The following is a 15,625-nucleotide window of genomic DNA, read 5'->3' as shown; positions in this document are numbered from 1 at the left end:
CCATTCATCACTAACAAAGGGGTTGAAGTACATGAAGCCGTTCAGTACACATCATTGCCAAGAGTGCATTTGTACAGGTTGGAAAAAAGCACTGGCCGATTTCTTTTATGTTTCTGCCTCTCGTAATGTTTAAAATGATTCACCACATTGATTTTTGAAAATTAAAGCTTTCATTAATATCCCTAAACAATGGCCAAAATGTAATCACCAAATTTAAGTGTAGCCGTAATTATTCATTCATTCTAATGCTAGCAAAGAAATGCTGTTGCATCCCAGACCATCATTTAACCTCACATTCTTTGAGAGCTTTTAATTCCACAGAATAAAAACTGTATAATATGAGTGTCTTAACCTGCACATTTCTGATTCCTCACATTATCATTCTGGGTTATTGCCCTCAAAAACCTGCAGGTAACGTTCATTTGAATGGAACAGATTGGGGATTAAGAGATTGTGTTGACAGGGATGTGGCTTTGTGGATGCTGTTTGTGTGCTCTGGCATCTTGGAGGGAAAGGCCTGGTTTTGCTGTTACTGCAGTAGGTGCCCAGTGGCCATGTGAGCAGGAGGAAGAAGGAGGAATGGATTCTTGGCAAAGGCAAGGCTGACAGCTGTGATGTACAGTTGCTAATTCCATGGTCCGCTAGCACTGCGGAGACCTTCCCACCAAGAAGGTGACAGGGAGGCAGAGGGAGATAACTGTGTTTGTGTGTGTGTGTATGTGTGTGTGTAGGGGGGTTGAGGGCGAGGAGAGATATGCTGGAAGAGAGGGGCACAGAAAGACAGGAGATGAGATTGAGAAAGAAAACTATCTTTGTGAGTCAATATTTGCCGCTGCTGGAGGGAAGCAGCCTGTCTGGCCTTGACAGCAGCTAACAATTCAAACTCGGGGTTTCAGCCCTCACGTCTCTATTGCTCCTCTTGTAAGTACTTCACCTTTTTAGGGCAAATTCACTATCTTGCAAGATTTCAGTGGCATGAAAAAGACCTCTGTATTTAACATTGCCTGTGTACTCCATGATGGAGGCAACAATAAGTACTTTAAAAGAAGGACCACTGTTAACATTCTGTATATGCTGATAGAACTGGTGGCATAACACCTAAATACCACAGGGACCGGTACTGTGCTTGCTAAGGGAACATGGTCTTTTGGTGTTGAAGGTCTGTGGCAGCTACCCTGTGTTGGATGTTCAGTATTTTTGGGACTTTTAACCTGGGCCCTGAGTGTACAGGTTAAGCTGAGTGCATTGTCTCCCTTCAGCTTTAAGAGAGACAGGCCTTTACTTCCTTGGGAAGCAGTGTAAGTATGGCAGGTGTAGCACACTGTCAAAGTCCTGTTGACTCTCCCCCCAGCCTGTAGAAAAGTGATTGTTTTCATTTGACAGGAAACGGGCTCTCTTGACCTGTTTGTTTGTACAGGTGCCTTATCAGTCAATGTCATCGCATTGCTTTTTTCCCTTTGATCCTAATCTTAGAGGAGTAATGCTGGGGTTAAGGTATGGCCTAAGGAGGGAATACCAGGACACGCGCGCGCACACACACACACACACACACACACACACACACACACACACACATGCATAGCTGCTCAGATGGCCAGCTTCATTTGTCTTCTGTTACACTCTCCCTTGTCCTTTGTGTGGTGGCATGCGGGGGTGCGTGCCTTTGAAAAACACTGTGAGGAAAACAGGAACAGAGAATGAGTTTCTCCCCTTACAGTGTTTGTTCAGCCTACGTAAAGCATCAATATGTGTTCTACTTTTGGAGTGCAGCAGTGACACAAGACACCTGCCTGTCACAAAGCCTCCCTGCACTCTGTGTTGTCTGTTCCACCTTGCAGTTCATTCAGTGTTACTTTTGTAAAACTTGATAAGAAGTAGATATCAGCAAGGGGTTATTTCATGTGCTGGAAGGCAGCTGTACTTCTCTTTTGTAAATTACTTTACAAAAATTACTGCTGTTTATTAGTTATGGACAGGGATAAGACTTCTTGAAGTACAGACGTGGAATTGAGCTGTTTTCTTATGAAAGTCTGGCTGATTATAACAGATAAAATCGCCCCTTGACAACCTTTGCTCTCAGTAGCGTAACACTTTGGTTGACAACAGTGACTCATTGGTAGCACAAGATTGGTTCCTCAAGTTAAGTGACTTTTGAAGCCTCAGATGTACTTCACCGCTATGTAGTCTATGTAGACTATGTAATTACAATTCATTTGAGGACTGGGTCAAAGTAACACCACACACATACAACATTCTTTCTTATGGAAATTCCTGTTATGAATTCAGTCTCTCTCCCTTGACTGAGCAGCCGAAGAGCTGCTCAGTGAGGTAGAACCAAAGCCCACAAACTAACACTTAAAATCCTGCCCTCATTGACCTGCCCCGCTACTCTTCCCTTACAGGGACATTAGAGGCCTGCATTAATCCTTAGGGTAGATTTACTTTTATCCTTGACATAATCATTATAGTTGTGTGGATTTCTAATTCTATTTGTACTAAAGTTCAGGTGCTGAGGAGAGGCACTTGTTCTGTTGGTTGTGTGAATTTTGTTATTTTACAGCACTACAGCTGTTAATCATCTTCTCTCTCAGCTGTCTCATTGTGTTGAGGTCATTGCAGTGAAATGTGTATTCTGCATCATCTCTGGCCTGATTTCAGCTCTAGCCTTTCCTGTGGGCTGGAGCCTTGTACAGAACACCTGGTTTGAAGCCAAACCATAGCCTGAGGGGGGACCAGTGTAATCATCGTTGAAAAGTGTGTCACAGTAAACATGCCATTTTGTTACTCAAGACAGAGAACCCCTGAGAAGAGCTATATCCTGAGAGTGAGGCTTGTCGTGCTCCTGAAAGTTTTCAGGTCTCAGAAAATACTGGCCCCAAACTGTCAGTATGGGGCACTCTGCAGTGGCATACCTAACGGATAGACCTTTTGTAGAACCATTCACCAGCAAGCTCTGCCTTGCTGCATGAGTCTGTGTAAAGACAGGGGCTTGATGTTGCATGGGAGGGTGACAGAAGATCATTGAAAAATGCACACCCCCAGGGTTAGTCAAATGAACTGACATAAGTAGCTGACGTGCAGCTGAAGGGGAGAGCCAGGGGGGAGGAGAGGAGAGTAGTAATCGGCGATGGATAATCTGCTGCTTTTTATAAACACTCAGATCTGCATGTCACTTCTTCTCATTTAAGTGTTCCCGTCTTTACCAAAGTAAATGTTTCATGGTCCCTGGAGAAAGTCTTTCACAGTGAAAGATCATCCGGAAATAGACAAGGACGAATCTGAGTGACATACTTGAAGAATAGCCTCTGTCTTAAAAGCACATCCTATGTTTTTCCCCCATCTCCCTTCAGGTCTTGAGTTCTAATTATGCCAGAACATAGTTCAGTGTTGCGCTCCGAATTTTGTTCTCGAGTTCATCTTTTTGCCTATCCATCTCATTTACCTCTTCACACACCCTTTTTTTGACATTTGGATGACTGCTGGGAGATTAATTCCTTACTTTTTTCTGTCGTCAGAAGGAGCTTTCAGAACCAGGCTGCCAGAGAGATGACAAGCAGAATAGAACAGCGCTGCTCGGAACAATCAATTATAAACAAACACCCTGATCTGCAGAGAGCAGTGGGCCAAAATCCGTGTGCTGTACACGTCTGCATCTGCCTGTGTGGTGACTCACTCTCTGCACTCCGTGATCAGCAGAGCACAACTAACAAATCATTATATGAATGCCAAATATCACTGCAAGTTTAAAAGGGCCATAATGAGTAATTGGGCTGTTGGGCTTACGTTATTAAAAGGCAGTGCTTCTGTTTTCATGAAATTGGCTGTGATTGTTTGTTTCATTTGTCCATTGTGAGTGGATAGGTTATGTGGGGGTATATGTATTGGTTCACCCGAGAATTAGTTTAATGTTTGGGTCTGGGCAGAACTAAATCACTTTTTTTATTAGAATAACAGTATTATTAATGTGACCTCTTGCTAGAGCAAGGAGTATGAAATGATCGGCTTGTCAGAATAGTGATAGGTCATTAGAGTCCATCCCAATCCTGCCCACTATCGTCTGTTATGCTTGTGTCTGTTGTGGGGAACATGGGTTAGTTCATATGTTAGTCCGTGACAATGTTCAGACTCACTAAAATTCAACACCTGATGTAATTGTTGCTTTAAATTACTAAAAAACCAGCCTTATAAAAATACTTTTTAATGAATTCAACAATGAATCACCAGTTGAAAAGTCACAGCAATAGGTAAAAATTTGCATTAGCAATATGCAGAACTGGTTATGACAGACTGGGAAGAGACAAATATCTGGAGCAAATATCCAGAAAGTGAAAGACCATACACACACATTAATTAGTGGGAGGAGCTGAGCTTAACAGATATCACAAGGCTCAGATGACAGCAGTGAAGTTGCACATATCCTCCTATGAGCACTCACTCTGCTGTAAAGTGGATCTCTGCAAGTGTATCAGAGGATTACATTTGTCTGGCCTGAGTGCCCATGTTTCATAGTGGCAGAAACAGAGAAATTGTGGCTGCACTACACAAAGAGTAAAAAGTGAAAAAACAAGGGGTGTGCTGTAGAGGAGGGTTTTTACAGCACCAGCAGCAGCACTCTGAAATTCTGCAGGAAGGAAGAGTGAAAGAGCCTAAATGTCACACACTCAGAAACAAGAAGTTAAAACGATCCAGTTTACCAGCAGAACAATCATTTAATTGTTGAGTCTGCTAGAGAGCAGTGACTGTGCTGATATCACAAAGAGCACAGATTGCATTAACTGCCAGCCTTTGTGTATCATATCACGGGGCCAGCCTCAGATGCACAGCGTTTGAGTCATAGCCTCTTTGTGGCTCACAAGCCCTGTTTTTGTATGGCTGTGATTTATTCAGAGGGTGTGAATTCCTCAGAGCTTTTTGATGGTCTGTTACAGTAAAGATAGTGCCATGACCTTACCAACACAGATATTTTAGACATTCAAATTGCCAGTTTTCTGGTCAAATGTCCTTCAGTCTGAAGAGAATGAACTGTAACTCAGTAGGTACTGCAAATAACACAATAAGCAATCCCCAGATTCTCTTATGAGGACTAAACTCTTTATTTCAGTTTGCTGTTCTGGTGGAAAAACTGTCAGAAAAACCTGCAGTGAAGTCAAGCTACATCTTTATTCCAGCACTTATTTTTTTCTCAGAAGTGAAAATGTATACCATCACAGTAAAATTTACTCAGACCAAATGGCTTTGTTTAAATTATATGCCATGCTTATTGGTGTTTTGACCATGTCATGAACATCTGATTTCTCATATTCGACATCAGTAATGTCTGATGAACATGTACATATAGAGTATGTTTTTAAATGTCTGCCATAGAAATACATTTTTCTGCCCAAACATATATCCTGGGGTAGGGCTGGGCGGTATAGCTGTCGTGGTATATCGAATAGCTATTTTTAGCGCAATAACAGCTATCCCCAGTATGCCGCATTAGGTTTCTTCCCGTATTGTTTTCGCTTTAGTCATACATGATGCGGGAGCACACCTCCAATTTTCCGAGGCTATGTGAAATGCTTCCGGCGGAAAAAACGCCACTCGGATTCTGTGACGGCGGGTGAGCTGGAAACAGGGGAAGCCCGAACACTACCTTTAAATCTATCATTATGTTCAACCTGTTCCCCTTTATCCTCCTTGATTAACAATAAAACAAATAATGGTAGCGTTCGGGCTTCCCCTGTTTCCACCTCACCCACCGCCACTGCTCGTATCTATTCAATGTTGATATCACAGCAACAGCACTATGCTGCTTCCATGTGGTAGATAGAAACCCATGGCTACAAAGATAAAGAGTGAAAACATATGCTATGTGTTTTTCAAAGCTAATAGGTAAGTTAACCAACATATAGATACAAGTGATATTCTTCTGCCTCGGAAGCATTTGACTGAACTTTGGGGTGTGCTCCCACATCAGGTACTGTGTGTACTAACTATACGTAAACAAAACGTAATATGTTTGCGTGGGTTTCCGCCGGGAGTTCCAGTTTCCTCCCACCATCAAAAAGACATGCATGTTAGGGTTAATACTCCTTTCAGTGCCCTTGACCAAGGCACTGACAAAAGAACTGCTTTGGATGGGTCAGCTGCAGAAGACGAATTTCCCCACAGGGATCAATAAAGTGTACCATTTACCATTTAGCTGTTATTGCGTTAAAAATAGCTATTCGATATCACGATGGGCAGCTATACCGCTTAGCCCTATCCTGGGGAAATTTCATTGGTCATGAGCCCATGAACACTCAACTCCCACTCCTGCCCCTGCAGTTCTGTACCTGTCCAGCTGTACCAGCCTCATAACCTTCCAACATATGTAATTTAAAGAAAAGACTTGAACGTCATAGAGACTGGATGTACTCTGAGTCTTTAAATAAACACATACATACAAAGGCCTACGAATATATATGTTTCTCACAGCTAAACCCACACAAAGAACCACATATCATGTCTGAGATTTCTGTCAGAACAAAATGAAAGAGTATCAGATGAATGGTTGTAGATGGCACACACACACACACACACAGTATGGGATGTGTGCTGTTTTAGGGCAAAAGAAAAAAAAATAGATCAAGGGTGCTGGAAAAAACCAAGGCGCTGGGTGAGTGCTAATGTTACACAGACACATATAAAGAGTCCAATGGGACCAGGGAGAACAAAGCCTTACACCTTGTTAAAGCTCAGGGTAGACAGAGCTGGGTCCATGCTGCACACACTTCAGTGCTTGTGGCAGCAGCTACTAATGAAACACAAACTGGATCCTACCCCCCATCTGCCACCCCCCATCGCTCTCTCTCGCTCTCGTTTTTGCACTACAAAGAAGACAGCTCCTTTAAGGGCACAGCATATCCACTTTGTGCGGTGAAAGCACTGTTTTATGATTGGAGAGTGTTAAAAGCAGGATTCCTGTGTCTCTGAGCATTTCCACTTTGATATATTTTGATGAAAGATGGGATCATAAATGATGTGAAAACTATGTAACAGAAACATGCAGTGAATTCACAATGGGCCGCTCAATTCCAAATTAGAATGCCGGTCCTCTTCATCTATAGTAGAGTTTTCCTCTGCGATACATTATTAATAGCACAAATCTGACCTCTTTGCTCTTGTTAGTCAGTAGGAATTACATTATATTACATTACTGTATTTGCTTACAGTGTGCAAATAAATGTTTTAAAAAATTGCTCACATACTCTTCTTTCATTTGTACAGCTGGGTATTTTCTAAAGTATTTCAGTTCATGTAAATATCTTGCTTTTGTGTACAACAGTCCTGATGTCTGTGACTTACATGAGTAACATGAGGTTCATCCCCTGAAAGCCCGGACATTGTTGAGTCAGTGCTTCAATTCTTGATCACAATCTTTGAGGCAGTAGGTACAGGTATTAAACTCATTGGCACAACTCAGATGAAGGTCACACTAGTTATTTCCTGGAATCAGGGGAGCACTCTCAAGGCTATTGGATTGGTCAGACAGAGTCAGAAAAGTCTTTGAGTTGTAAGAGCTCTTATTGTGACTTGAACTCTTAATCCATTGAGTGTGAAGACCTCCATCACACAAGAGAATCATTGTGATGCCGACATTGTGGTCCCGCAAGATAGAGGCTAGTGTTTAGATCTTTCTTATGAACTCTACCCTGAAGCTGACTGGTTCACATTATACAAATGCTCTTATCAAATAAACCCAAAACCCAAGCCATCATTGCAGTTTCACATATAAAGGGCTATAAATGGACCACCTATAATAACTCCTTTTTGATGGGATTTATATTCTGTCTTTGTGCTGTTCCAGTGGGTAGAAGATGGCTTCCATTTCTGTGGCTGCTGCCTATTTCCGCAAGGTTATCAACAGCCACACACCACATGACATAGTATTTAGCAAATGGTACATTTGTACACATAAAACAGGAACATTTGATTGAGTCAGTAACCTGCCAAGATTTCTGACTTTAAAAAAATTGATTTAACAGAGGTGACAGACTCTAATGCAATGGCCCAGAATGAGTCTGCTCTCATCACCACACGCTGTTCCGAGAGAGAAAACCTAGATGATTTCCGTCATAAAATCACATGCCATGAGGATTACTAATGAATACTGTCTTGAGTTTGGTATAGTTTTTTTAAGTGACAGGTGGCTCCATGCCATCCCAGAAAATAACCCCTAATTCTGGTGCTGAACATGAGCCAGGGGTGACGACACTGCGAGAGCCTGCCCGAGGGCAAATTCTCATGTTCCAACAAGCCTCCTCTCCAAATCTTCCACCATGGAGCACAGATGTATGTTCAACTTTGTTGTGTCTTCACTTTGATTAACAAGCGGCAGGGTGCTGTCCCTGCTGTCGTCACTGTGAAGCAGGTAAAATGAGGGATGTGACAGCTGACTGCCTAGCAAAGTGCCCCTGCTGTGAATCCCAGCACCAGGAGACAGTTCTTATTTCCCTGGACCCCTCTCCTATGCTCAGCCTCAGCGTAGAACTGAAGCACATCTCCACTTGACAGAAATCTTTTGCGTTTTGAATGAATTTCCTTCAGAGGAGCCAAAAGGGGTTCAGTGTGGTAATAAGCCACCACTCAATGTTCCTCTGCTCAAAAGTATTAAGACACATCATGCCAAGGGTCCAGCACCCAAACCTAACACATTCTGCAGTGCGATGTGCCGCTTAAACCGCTGCAGGAATGACAAGAACAAAAATTCATTGACTTGTATTCTTCTCTCATGAATGAAATGTGGACCCCAAGTGTGACTCTTCACCAGCGCAGAGAATTTCCATGGTGTGAATGCATGCTGCAGGAAGTGGCTTTGTGTTCATGGTTGATAACAGGATGTCGGTTTGGTGTGTGGATTTAAGCGTACATACACACGTGAGCGAGCAGACACCCCTCAAAGGCTCATTTTACCTCAAAGAGAGAATTATTTCTGCTTCCTACACATTTAACTATCTCACTATCCTTGAGCAGAATGCAGTATGTAGGTCAGATCTGGGCATGTGAATGTGACTGTGTGCATGAGCCTCTCTGTCTTTCTGATGTTCTTGCTGATTGGTTCATCTGAGAAAGGGAATCCTGCAGTTCACGCTGCAATTCACGTTTCTACCTGTCCCACGCCATTCATTATTTTAGTGTTGGAAGCATTCAAGTCACCCATTTGTAATGTTTTTTTTTTTAGTGCAACCGGAATGCTACAGTGGAGTTAACCTTGTAACATGTATAACACATTCTCTACGTTAACAGCAACACTGTGTCCTATGGCAGGGGAATACATCTTCAACTGTTACTAATAGAGAGGAGTGGGAAGAGTGAGGCATGGCAGTGTTCATTTCAGTTACAAGCTCTTGGAGTTTTACCCGAAGGCAAAGAAGCACTCACTTGAGAACAGCCTTGACAGACAGGCTTTGTGTTTTTTTTTAATTATTTATTACAGATTTCCAATTCCATGATGCAGTATTTTTTTTTTTAATTCCTTTATTCAAGTATCATTGAGTGGCATTAAACTTGGGTCAATAATGATCTAATAATAAATCTCAGTTTAACAGTCTCTGCAGAAGTATGCATAACAGTGACAGTCTTTTAAAAAGATGACTTGGTTCAGCCTAAGATTTAATTGCCAGCAGTGATATCTCCCCTCTCTTTTTCTGTCAATCACATTGCAGAAATGGCCTGTAAATATGGCTCATAGGAAAGGAGCAAATAAAGACAACTTGAATGACTGACGAGGGTGTGGGCTTTTGGGACACGGAGAGAAGCACAACCTATGGAGGGAGACATCAAAGCGTGGCAGTGACAGACCTCAGCCCTACTCTCTGAGAGAAAACTGCAGGAAGAATGGGTGCAGAAGAGGAGGTGCTGGCCACAACCTCATGACTGAGACTGGATTCATTAGTCTGCTGATCACATCAGCCATCACTCAGCTCATCCCATCGCTTCTGCAACTGGATTGAAGGACACCAATAATGGACCATAAATGAGCGATTAGTTTAGTGAATAGCCATACACAGGTGTTTATTGAACTTTAACTGTGAAGGAGATGTGTCCGCAGAAGATGCAAGAGGTATACTTCAGGAATGAAAGGGACACAGAGGTGAGGCAACAGACAAAAGAAAGATGAGGACAAGGAACAGACAGAAAGGCACTGGGCACCTGTGCACTCTTCAGTGGGCTCCAATAGACATTTCTATCCCCAAGGAGGCCTGTTACCATAGTCACAATATTGTACTGGATGCTCGTGTCTGGAACAGTACAGACTTTGCCTACAGCATCTTCTTTCTCTCGGTTTGCTCTCCCTCTTAACTGTCTGGCCCTGTTCTCTTCCCTTTGGCCCCCCTTAGATCTCGCTGTCCTAGCCCCTCTTTCTCCTCATGCCCTTTCATGTGGTCCTCTCTGGAAAGGCATGAGCTGTATGTCAATTCTGTATCTCTTTCTGTGGCACACAGAATTCATTGCTCAAAACTCCTTGAGCAATATTAATGTTTGCAGCAACAGTGGTCTTATTTAGTGTCAGCAGTGATACACGTTTTAGTTGACATTTTGGGCTTTGCTTTGACAGGGTGAATCTATCAAAGAGACATGCTTGAAAGGAGGCCAACTAGATCAGTGTTTCTCAATCCTACTCCTGGCAGCCCACTGTCCTGCATATCTTCTGTCTATCCTTGCTCTACCTACCTGACTGAACTCGTCAGTGGCACTTTTGATTAGCTGAGCACACCTGATTTAATCAAGCAGCAAGGATAGATAGAAGATATGCAAGACAGTGGGCCGCCAGGAGAGGTTTGAGAAACGCTGAACTAGATCACCTAGCATGGTAAGTCCACTCTCTGTGTGTAGCCTGCTGAGGCACTTTGTGTGTCCAGTCAGCTGTTCTCGGGCTTCCCATTGAAACTAACAGTAGATGAGAGGAGCGGTGCTGCCCTCTAGTGTTGTCTGGTGAAACTGCACACATCTGTTTCGTTACACAGAGTACCTGCCTCACTAAGGTCTTTGCATTGACTTCAGAAGAAACTGTCAGGACTGTGTTGTTTAAAAAATAAAGTAAAGAAAGAAAGAAATGTCTTGTTTTAGTGAACAATTTTGTCTCTCAAAATCTATGTTTTTGTGATTTTTTTGGGTGGTGATGTTCTTAGTTTTTAGATAAAAGTCCCTAATAGCAATCCACTAAGTCCACTGTGATGTGATATAGTCAGAGTACAACCACCCATTGTTGCTGATAGAGGCGAGTCTGTGTAGATCCGGGTCATGGATGTGACATTGCCCTCTTCTCTGGCTCTCTACAAAGTGTTTCACCCAACCCAGGAGACATCACAATTCCCAGTGATCCTTGGCCCATTTGAGGCCCATCATAGAAAGCTTGAGCCCTACATTTCCAAAAACCAGCTAGAGCCAAATACTTATATTGCTATCTTTGGTAGCGCTTTGATCAGCCTTGTGCCAAGCTGTGAAGACGAGACTGCAGTTTTACGTTTCACCACAAGATGGTAGGCTTTGCAAATGAATCCAGAGCTCTGCTATACTGTTTTCCTCTGTATTTTAGTGATGGACAGCTTTACCCCATGGGGACAGTTTTAGTTTCTTCCCCAACTTATTTTCTTAAAGAAGAAAAAAATATGAGTTGGACTAAAACAGAGAAACACTCTTAGCTTTTAGTTTCTATTCTTTTAATACTCCTGATCTGATCAACTGTTGGGACACTGCTGCTGTACCCTTGGGCAAGGTACTTAACCCACAGTTGCTTCAGTAAATATCCAGCTGTTTAAATGGATAACATTGTAATGAACTGTAACCTATGTAAGTTGCTTTGGATAAAAGCGTCTGTCAAATGAATAAATGTAAATGTATGCAGAGCATAATCTCCCCCTGTTCCTCTCACCCCTTACTTCTGAATATTGTGTGAAATGTTCTCTTCCTGTGGGATGGAAATAGAGAGTTGTTTTCTATAAGTGGACATGCCTCAAGCAGCCCCAAACAATTCAATGTTTGTTTTCACAGTGCCGGCCTTTCAAACCGTTCATAGCGTTCTTGGATAAGACAAGTGAGATTGACTGTTATGCAAATGTCTGAGTAGGTTTCAAGAGGTCCAAGCAGACACACATTAAACTTAATAGGAGCAGAACTGATCAGTGAACTTTTTTACAGGAAAGACTGACACAAACATACTAATCAAAGACGGGCTATTACACACTGGGAACAATAAGTAATTCCCCGTGGTAACCAAAGAACGCAGCAAGAAGATTAGGACCATACTGGTCTGATTGAGAGCGTGTAGCTGCAGGTTGAGCTATAGTGAAGCTGTTGTTTATTCCCCTTCTTCTTGGCCTTAAGTAGTAAGTAACATTGTGCTTTATGCGTTAACTTTTATCATGATGTTGAACCTGACAGAACACATATGCTGTTGTTTAGCATAAAAAGTGTCTTCTGGCCACGGTGACATTTATTGTCAAGGACAGCATCACAGATGTGGCAATGCAGAGCACAAATGGCTTTCTGAGCAAAAAGCTCTCTTACTCATTCAGCTAGGCTCTGTTACTATTGTTGTGTCCTTTATTGTCAATTTTGACGTTTACATATTCAGTTAGAGGCTGGCAACAATAATAATGATATAGGCAGCTAGATTCTGTGCAGTTGGCTGCTGTCTCTGCCTGTGTCTCAGACAGGGATAGAAATCCCCAAGCAGTGTTGGAAGTAAATACAGTGCTTATCTTAAGTGAGAAATGTTTTTATACTGTATATCCACACCAGTGTGGGAAATGGGCAAATGTTTGGGTTTGGTTTGGACCTGATGCTCTTCTTTTTTTTTCCACAATACGATATCTAACACTATCATTTAGTGGGTGGTTTTCTTCACATTCATCTGAGAAATACATGTCTGACCTGGGTTATCTTAAGAAAATAGTTGATGGTATTCAGTACAGATTTCGCATTTGATGCTAAAGGCTCATGATTAATCTTTGTGCTTTGTAGTTCTTGTAGTATTCTCTTATCCTTGGTCTACAGGAATGTGACTGACTATTGGAATCAAAGACAGCTCCAGGCATGCATGGAGATTTGTGTCAGCCTGGATAGTGTCTGGTCTTGAGAACATGGCCTGGACTGACAATGCTTACAAGAGGAAGAGTAATGAAGTATAAACACAGTGTTATCACACTCTATAGCTGTTCAGTGTGGCACTTGAGTAAAATGTTTGAGGATGATTTGACTTTGAGATTAGTTCATTGAAGTTCTGAGCTTCCTTTGGAGCACTGATTATCTGTTCCTTCTGCCTTGTCTAGTAATGGTGTACTGTACTAACAAGGGCACAGAGCGTTGTTTACTGAAAAATCATCAGTAGTTTATCAGTGATACCTTCCAAATTTAAAACATCCATCTAATTAGAGCTTGATATTTATGCAAAGTCTTCTGGGAAAAAGGTCAATGGGAATTTAAAACTGAACCTCAGACAAAAGTGAATAGCTAGACACACCAGACTTTCCCCTGCAGTTTATATGATTGTAGATGACTGAAAAATATTCAGTATCTCTGAATATTTCTCTTTAAGGCAGATTTGTAAGACAACCACAATTTTCTGTAGTCATTTATATTTCTACCATCAGGAGTAAAACATTCATTGCCACATAGGAATGACACTGAAGTTAAATAAGTAAAATCAGCTAGTTTTCCACTTAGTTACATTTTTTCATTTCAGAGCAGATGGCTGTGTCTGGATTGATATACACAGCCTACAGACTTGTATAGTGAAATTCCTAATGGAGCACCTGAGGTAAAAAAAAAAAAAAACATATTGAAGGCCTTAGACAGTACAGAGAGAGGAAATGATTTCCCACACACCAGTGTACATTATCTCATAAACCTCATATTATTGGTGATAATATTATCTTCATTTAGTGGACAGCCAGGTGGGACTGAAGTCCAGAGACCTGTATTACACCTATACAACACTGAACTCAGACTACTGACTACTTCCCATGCCTACACCACAGCTACTACTTTTTTCACTCTACTGCACTTCCCGGAGTGTACCTGACTCAGACAAGCAGTGCCACTCCAAGGTCATGTTGCCAGACCTCTAACAACCCCCCACCTGCTTCCACAGATGCTTCTGTTTAGTCTGACAAGGGTCATTCAGAGCCTTTAAACCCAAACAGTTAAACTTAGACTGCGTGCTCTTTGTGTGTGAGGCAGAACTGTAGACCACCTGAAAAAAAGACGTCCATAGAATTTAACCTAGGGCTTTGTCACAAATTCCATTGCCTCTGAGGGGCTACATTCCCTCTTACTGTCACCCTTTGTCCTAGTCTGACTAATACCCTCTGGATAAGTGTGGAATGGCAAGGAGGGGTGTTGTGTTGAAGGGTTCACTGTGGCTTCAACCCACAGGGGACCCAGAACCACACAGGCCCGAGGCGCATTCTCCACGTCAACATACTTTGTGTAAGCGAGGTCACAGTTACAGGCATTGTGATTAGCATTAATTGTTTTACTAACAGAGTTTAGTTACTCACAAAGAGCTGCAACAGCCCCGGTGCATCTGATATCCTTAGCAGGGAGAAAAACATTTGGTTAAGTTAGGAGTCATTGAATTATCTGTAAGAAACAGGTTAGACTATGTCTCCCTACTGAGGTCTTATTTATAAACAGCTCTGCAGTGATAAATATGTCAAAAAGAGCCCAAAGCAGAGATTTCAAGCTGGTACAGGAAGAAGGCTTATGCTTTGGTCTGGAACAAGCAGTCTTCTGTGCATGCATAGTGCTGATGGGAGTTCCCGTGCCCCCTCCTCACTTACAGGAATAACTGGAATCGAATGACTGCTGTTCCAGGAAAATGTTGATGCCACAGGTTGAGCATGGTGATGCCCTGGGATCACCTGAAGTATTGACAGTTCTGAGAACAGTCCGTCCGTCGTACGTCACCAATCATTTGCTCAGTTTGCTCGGATCAGTTAATGGTATCTGGTACAAACCCCTCGCTGTTCAGCAAATGTCATTCAAGTGTCACGGTTGCAATTCAAAGCAGTTTCAGTTTTGCGGATTAGGTTTGTTTCTAACATAAATATTAGCTGAAAAACATATTAATTTAAATTTTATAAACAATATTCACATAGTCATGCTTTGGTGCTCAAGTCTTGCTTGTGGCATCTCATGTATTTGCTTTTAAGGACAGTGGCTGGGATAATGCAGTTATGTTAACTTGGTGAATGGAATGTTGGGTCCCTCAGCACTCATTCAGTGTTGGTGGTGACAGAGGAGATACAGTATGTGGAGTAGAGAGTGTTTTTACCAGTGTTGTGGTAAATGCTGTCAGTGGTACCTCCTATGCATAAAAACCCACAAAGTGCACAGGGCCAAAGGCAACAACTGTAGCCGGAGTTCAAAGCCCAAGTTTAGACTGCTGAAATCTTTTATAACTGGAACGGTTGTTTCTAATCTCCTTAGTGGGAGATTGTCAGGGTTGGAGTGTGGACCGGCCCCACACTTTAGGATCCTGTGAATTATCAGTCATTTCTCAAGGTTTACTGCAGACTCCAAGCCACTGCCTCAGTAACTGGAAGACCTGTTAAAGCTGGTCACTGCATGACAAAAAGATACATAGCAATTAAAA

This window comes from Megalops cyprinoides, chromosome 3 (assembly GCF_013368585.1).
Source record: "Megalops cyprinoides isolate fMegCyp1 chromosome 3, fMegCyp1.pri, whole genome shotgun sequence".
NCBI lineage: Eukaryota > Metazoa > Chordata > Actinopteri > Elopiformes > Megalopidae > Megalops > Megalops cyprinoides.
The sequence above is the reverse complement of the archived record's forward strand: the minus strand, read 5'-3'. Positions refer to the sequence as shown.